This window comes from Nicotiana tomentosiformis, chromosome 4 (genome assembly GCF_000390325.3).
Source record: "Nicotiana tomentosiformis chromosome 4, ASM39032v3, whole genome shotgun sequence".
Taxonomy (NCBI): Eukaryota; Viridiplantae; Streptophyta; class Magnoliopsida; order Solanales; family Solanaceae; genus Nicotiana; species Nicotiana tomentosiformis.
Genome location: NC_090815.1, coordinates 25,757,222 through 25,765,225, shown reverse-complemented (window position 1 = coordinate 25,765,225; position 8,004 = coordinate 25,757,222).

Sequence of the window (8,004 nt, the reverse complement as noted above, 5' to 3'; positions counted from 1 at the left end):
TTTGGGATTTCGAGTCTGGGAATAGCTCTGCATGGTGATTCTGGTATTGGGAGGGCGTCCATATGTGGATTTGGAGGTCCGTAGGTCATTTCGGGGTCATTTGGGGAAAGTTGGATATTTGAAAGTTTTTGAGAAGTTTGCCCGGGAGTGGACCTTTTGATATCGGGGACGGATTCCGATTTCGGAAGTTGGAGTAGGTCCGTAATGTCAAATGTGACTTGTGTGAAAAATTTGAGGTCAATAGGACGTGATTTGATAGGTTTAAGCATCAATTGTATAAGTTTGAAGCTTCAAAGTTCATTACGTTTGAATTGAAGGGTGATTCGTAGTTTTAATGTTGTTTGGCATGATTTGAGGCCTTGACTAAGTTCGTAATGTGTTTTGGGATGTGTTGGTATATTGGTTGAGGTCCCGAGAGCCTCGTGTGCATTTTGGATGGTTAACGGATCGAGTTTGGACTTGGAAGAAGTGCTGAGGCAGCTGATATCTGGTGCAATCGCACCTGCGTGAAAGAGGCCGCAGGTGTGAGCCCGCAGGTGCGGCGATGTGGTCACAGAAGTGACGTTTGGACGGAGCTGGGATGGCCGCAGATGCGAGGAAAGCTCCGCAGAACCGGAATGCGAGATGGCTGCTGGAGTCATAGAAGCGGAAGGTCTCCGCATGTGCGAGACCGCAGGGGCGCATTTGGCATCGCAGGTGCAGAGCTGTGCTGGGCAGAGGGTATGCGCAGGTGCGAGGTTTTGGCCATGAAGCGGTCGCAGGTGCGGTAGTCGGGCTGGGCAGTGTTCTTTTTAAACAAAGGGGTTGGATCAATTCCACTTTATTTCGTCCATGGGAGCCGATTTTGGAGCAATTTTGGAGTGCCATCTTCATCAGCTATTTTGGGGTAAGTGATTTCTTCACATTGTGAGTTAAATACATGATTGTTATATGGATTCAAGTATGAAAATTTGTAGAAATTGGAGATTTTGAAGAAAAACCTAGAAAATTGGTATTTTTGGATTTTGATCACGAAATTGGACATGGAATTTGGAATGAATTATATATTTGAGTTCGTGGGGTTATGGGTAATGTTTATCTTTGAAAATTTTCGAAATCTGGACACGTGGGCCCGAGGGTGATTTTTATCGACTTTTCAAGCGGAGTTGGAAATTGTTGTAAATTGAATTATTATGAGTATTAGAGTATATATTTATGGATTTGAACCTTTATCGACTAGTTTTAGAGCGATGGGCATTGGTTTGAGTTGTTAGAAAGGCTTTGGAGCCGGTTATGGAATTTCGGAGCAAGGTAAGTCTCCTTTCTAACCTTGTAAGAGGGAATTAACCCCACAGGTGAATCAAATTATTATGTGCTTCTATTTGTGGGGGCTACGTACGCCCGAGGTGACAAGGGTCCGTGCGTAGCTACTATTAGGCTTATGTCCGGGTAGTCTAGGACCCATATCATGTTATACTTGCGATGTTTGCGCCCTACTTGTTAATTTAATTATTTTAAATATTTAGAAACTCGATAAAGGAATTGTAAAAAGGTTAAATTTAATTTACTTGACCGTTAAATGAGAATTTATAATTCTTGGAATATTTGCCCCTTAATAAATCTTGAATTGATTGTTTAATGTGTTTTCTCTTTTGTGGAGTGGGTCGAACGACTCGGTAGAAGATAGATGCATCTATGGTTCGTGCCGTTCGACCCTCAGCTGTGCATAGTTTAAATATTATGTTTGATCGGGCCATACGACCTCGGCATAATTTACGCATGATAAATCTTTGGAACCAATTATATTTGATATTGCTTCTTTGGCTTGAGATATAATTGTTAAATGACGAGAATAAGTTTGGAAAAATTTCCTATTAATAAAAGAATTGTCCACTCACTTCTTGTTATTGAGTTTACAGCTATTTCATACAATCCATGCTTAAGTATAATATCTGTATTTATTGTTAGCCCATAGTAAGTGTCGGAGTCCACCCCTTGCCACTACTTCTTCGAGGTTAGACGAGATACTTACTGGGTACGCGTTGATTTACGTACTCATACTACACTTGCTGCACATTTTTGTGCAGGTACATACATGTCTAGTCGCCTTGTGGGCGTAGAGGCACGGTTATTATAGGGATTTAGGTGAGCTGCATTCTATACTACGATCCGCAGACGCTGTCCAATTTGTATTCTGGACATATACTGTATTTTATTTCACTTCCTAGTTAATGCTCATGCACTTGTGACACCGGGTTTTGGGGTGATTATGGGTTGTTTGGTATTGAAACTGTGAAAATATTTTTATTTACTCTGTAAAGTCCATCTTTTATTATTAAATTGAAGGAAATTGTGATTTTAAATACTAAAATGAGTAATTAAGCTAATTAATTATTATTGGCTTGCCTAACAGCGGTGTTAGGCGCCATCATGACCTATAATGGATTTTGGGTCGTGATAACATGGTATCAGAGCACTAGGTTCACTTAGGTTTCATGAGTCATGAGCGAGTCTAGTAGAGTCTTGGGATTAGTACGGAGACGTCTGTACTTATCTTCGAGAGACTACATGATTGTTACGAGCACTACCCTTCTTGATTCCTCACCGTGCGATTCGATTCCTTTGAGGCTTATGCATTCATTTCCTTCCTATTCATCTTGTGCGGCGTGAAGCGCTTGTTATAAATTTGGAATCAAGGAATTTTAGTGGTACTACAGATGTGGTGCAGGATGTTTCTCCCTGCATATTTGATTGGGCTATTGTCGTCGCCTTGCGGAAGGCCGTTCTGTCATTTCAGCTCAGTATTAGTATTGCATATGGTTTGAGATTTGGCACTGATTGTTATGATTATTCGTGCGTTGCTATCGCATAGTGTTGGTGTAATGGTAGGGTGCTTATCTATGGATCGCGGCAGTAAATGACTTGATAGAAGGACTTCTCATTTCATGGCTTAGAGGTTCTGCATTTAGTTCCGGTGGAAGAGAGGCAATCAGACTACGAACGTTCAGGTTTGGGTTGATGGAGTAACGGGGCTGGGTATTTCGAGCGCGGTGGAATTTTTATCTGTGATGTGGTATCGTCATCTTGGATTGGATGCGTTAAGTTTGCCGGTGCTGTGGTCTTCTTCAATTCGCCTTCGGGCGGGGTATTGTGAAATAGTGTCGGAGAAACGGTTGTCAAAAATAACGGGGTGTGGCGATTTCGAAATCAAATTGGTGTTTCTAATGTTGATGGCTCGAGAAAGATGATCTTCGGAAAGGTTTAAAGTTAGTAGCGATAGATTGGTTCAAGTGCTATAGAGATAGATTCTGTTTTAAAGCAACAATTTGGCAGCGAAGGATGGGGAAGGACATGTAGGAGGTGTCTTGCGGTGGTTAAAATTCTAGAAGGCCAAGTGTGAGAAACAGAAGTCGGGTAGTTGCTTAAAAGAGAGGGTTTGACCAAAATGGGAGAGTGGCAGAGTAGCATATGGGTTCTGTCGTAGGATAGCTACATGCCATGGGGAAAGTTTAGAGTGATTTGGGATTCATGGTGGAGAGTGACTAGGATTACGGACTAATTTGGAATATTGGCTACTACTGAGGAAGGTTGGATACGACAGGAGGGAGTTGCTTAATATAAAGAGGGAGGCAATATGACTTGGATTGGAATATATTGTCGCACCTACGAACTTGTACAGCTGGTGAATGAGCACGGGCTCAGGATGGTTTATTGGTTTAGTGGTAATTGTACTCGGTGCAGCGTCGTTGAAAGAGGTCGTCATGTAATTTCCACAAGTGGGATATCTCTTGTAAGCAGGTTAGTGGTTGTGTGGTGTTGATGAAGCTTCTACGAAGAATTTTACTGGCTATCCGGTAAGAGGTCGAATATGTAAATGTGGCTAGTGATTCAGAGCGTTCATGGAATGGTTAACAGGAATATTTTGAGGAAGTTGGCGAGTCGATTGCGCGAGGTCATGTCACTAAGGAAGAAGCAATCTTGGTAGGTTCCAGGGCCATATAATGGTAGCTTCAAGCTAAGTGGGAGAGCCCCACCGCTTACGATTGGATTGCATGGTTGTCTACTTATGAGGTTTCTGGTTATCGACATATTGGTGAGTTATTACGATTAAGGAAAGAAAAACATTAGTTGTAATTCGAGCAAAGGATTTGGGGAATGTGTGCTATATTTGGCCTTATCGATTCATGTTCAGGGTTTGGGAAGACTCAGAGTTTATGCTTTGTGTAGATGTGATGAACAAGGAAAGTGAGTCAGTCGAGTGCTTCTTTGAGAAGGTATTCATATGCTAGAAGGGCCTTGAAGTTTGATCATAATTGGGAACACGTCAGAGTGGGTGACTCTCAACAATGGTCCTAGTGGATTCAGAAATATAAAGTGCGGTGCCTAAGGATTTCGAGTCTGTAGTATGGTTAAGTATCGAGCATTGCAGCGGATTACGAAAAGGGGGCCTGGATTGTTCTATATTATCATCGGTCTGAGTGTAGCACTGGAGGAATGGGAGAAAATAACTTTGGATTCATAAAGGAAATATCAAAATGGGTGTACCAGTTGAAGATGTGAATATGCGCACAAGGAGGGTATGAGATGGTTCGTGGGTTTTGAGACAACGTGGTCTCGAGAAATGAGGTCACTCCAGATGAGTGCGGATTTGGGTTCGTTATGTTTGAAATGGAGCTACTATTATTCCTAAGGCAAGTTCAGAGTAAATTAGGAGAAGTCGGATCGGTTAGTAATGGTTGAATTGGCATGGTGGTGGCAATGATCAGTTCCTCCAGCGTGTTAAGTTATGCACGTGATTTATGGCGGTATGTGCGAGGCTTGACGACAGTCAAAATCGATTTTATTTGGAGGCATTCGAGTATTATGGCATGTTATGTGTGGATGGATCTCGGAAGAGTTATGGCAGTTTAGACCACTACTAGAGGATTGTAATTTCTACGGTTATGTGAATTCGGTCGCGTGTTGCTATGGTTCTCCTGAAATGAGTTAAGTGAAAGGTTCATATATGATGAAGTGTGTATCCTACTAGTGGTTCAATAGATATGATGAAATTCGTATACTCTCACGTATTGTCGTGTTAGATGCAGTAGGCGGCATGGAAATCAGAAGCTGAGGATGAAGGTCGTAGTTTAGTGTCGACAAGAATATCAAGAGCTTGGATGAGCAGGAAAGGATTCAGATGGTTAGAGTAAGCTGGTATTGTCTTTAGCGTCACTTGAGATTGGTTTTATGTGTAAGAGGCTTTACGTACTGATCGCGGATTCCTGATTTGCTTTACAGCATTAGTGTGGCCGGTAGTATGGACGTGCAGACTTGTTACCTGGTGCGGAAGGTCGTGGGAGTGTATCCCACGGGAAGATTGTATAAGTGTGACATGGAGTCACTTGATTGATTAAATATTTAAAACCAAGTATGGAGATGGTGGTACTATCGCTAATGTGAGAATTTATGCCTGAAGGGTGCTCAGTTCATTTGGTTGCGGACTGTGGAAGTTTGTTTCGGATTTGACGGTTGTTCTTGTGTGTCATGGGAAAAAGGGTTATTGTGGATCCTTGAAAGGTTATTAGTCCAGTGCTGTACGATCACAATCGGCTTGAAGTCCGTGGATCGATCTAAATGTGAATGTGGGATCTATATCAGGCCGAATGTGTTCATTTCAGCATAGCGTTGTTTTCGGAGGGGTCTTCCGGCCTTGGATGTTATTTCTGTTGTCGGCCCTTCCGTGTAGTCTCTATTGTGCCATGTAGGTTGTGAGGCGGTTTGATTATTCGCACTCGTATTGAGATCCCGTATAGTATATGGTGTTATATGAGCAGGATGGCTCTCGAGATGCAGGTCATTTATTGCACCTTAGTCGTGCTCGAGTTTTGTAGCATATGGCGCTATCTGTCTCCCCAGGGATAGTATTGTGCACTTGGCGTGCTTGTGGTTGACATTAGGGTATTTCGTAGGTATAAGCGTTTTGGCTTGATGGGTACTTCCCTATTTATTGTCATGTGTGGATCAGGTGGCACGCCGCCATGGGTATATGGTTGGATCGGGTGGCACTCCGCCACGGGTACGTTGTTTGGATCGGGTGGCACGCCGCCACGGGTATCATGGTTGGATCGGGTTGCATGCCGCAATGGTATCATGTGTAGATTGGGTTGCATGCTACAACAGTATGATGTTGAGTACAGTTCCCCATATCTATTATTGTGTGTTTTGTTTCTCGTTTCTAAGGAAGGTTCATAACATCCTTTCATTTGTTTAATTAGTTACGTGGGTTGAGTAGTTCTTTCCAGAGTTCGTTTTTCCTTATGTATCATATTCGAGTTTGTAGCTTGTTGGCACATTGTGGCATCATATGAGATTTTTGGCAGTGTCTGAGGTGGCTTATTGCATCAGCATCTTGTACTGGGCGAGATGAGATTTTTGGACCTGGGATCAGTGCGAACGGATTTATATGAGGCATATTAAAGAGCAATATCGTTATTTGGTTCATAATGAGGTAATGGTTCTTGTCAGGAGGAGAGACTCAGAGTTTTGTCGACTCGGTAGTTGGTTATGAATTTCTACACATCTCTTCCGTCGTGGCAGTATTGCAAGAGTTGGAACAGGACTTATATGTGTCATGAAGTGTGTTGTGGGCATCGGATTCGTGGAATTGTGGCTATTGTTGTCAGAGGATGTTATTATGGTCATGTGAATTATGCGGTGCGTGGTGTGAATTCAGCAAAGGTATGCAATCATGTAATGGTGCATCGTGTAGTAATTGATACGGTGTTCGTATGTTGGAAACAGGCCTGGTGGAGAATTACGGATGTTGGAATTTGACTCTAAGGCTTACTTGACTAAATAAAAGGGAAGATCTTTAGACTGGCTCGAGCTAATGTGCTCAACTGGGTTGTGGTAGAACGGGTAGGTGCAAGAGATGTTGACCAGTGATTTCGGACAACGCCAGAGTGGTTCTTAGCACGTTCGAGGATGAACGTATGTTTAAGTGGGAGAGAATGTAATGACCTAATCGGTCGTTTTGAGCTTTAGTGCATCGTTCGGTGGTTTGAGGTCTTGAGTAGTTTCACTTAAGGTATTATGACTTGCGCGCGTGGTCGGAATTGAATTTCAGGAAGTTCGGAGTTGATTTGAAAAGAAAATTCTCATTTCAGAAGCTTTAAGTTAGAAGAATTGACTAAGGGTTGATTTTTAGTAAAAAACCTCGGAATCGGGATTTGAAAGTTCCAACAGGTTCGTATGATGATTTTGTACTTGGGAGTATATCCGGATCGGGTTTTGGATGACCCGGGAGCAATTCGACACCTGTTGTGGAAAGTTGGTATTTCGGAAGGATTTCATAAATTTGGATTGAAGTGTATTTTAATGTCATCGATGTCCGTTTGGGATTCTGAGTCTTGGAATATCTTCGTTTGGTGGTTATGGTATTGGGAGCGCGTCCGGATGTAGATTTGGAGGTCCGTAGGTCATTTCGGAGTCATTTGGCAAAAGTTGGAAATTTGAAGGTTTTTGAGAAGTTTGACCCGGAGTGGACTTTTTGATATCGGGGTCGGATTCTAATTCCAGAAGTTGGAGTAGGTCTGTAATGTCAAATGTGACTTGTGTGCAAAATTTGAGGTCAATCGGACGTGATTTGATAGGTTTCAGCATCGATTGTAAAAGTTTGAAGCTTCAAAGTTTATTACGTTTGAATTGGAGGGTGATTCGTAGTTTTAATGTTGTTTGGCGTGATTTGAGGCCTCGACTAAGTTTGTAATGTGTTTTGGGACGTGTTGGTATATTGGTTGAGGTCCCGAGAGCCTCATGTGGATTCTGGATGGTTAACGGATCGAGTTTGGACTTGGAAAAAGAGCTGAGGCAGTTGATATCTGGTGCAATCGCACCTGCGTGAAAAGGGCCGCAGGTGCGAGCCCGCAGGCGCGGCGATGTGGTCGCAGAAGCGACATTTTGATGGAGATGGGATGGCCGCAGATGCAAGGATAATTCCGTATCGGCAAGCCCGCAGATGCGAGGAAAGCTCCGCAGAAGCGG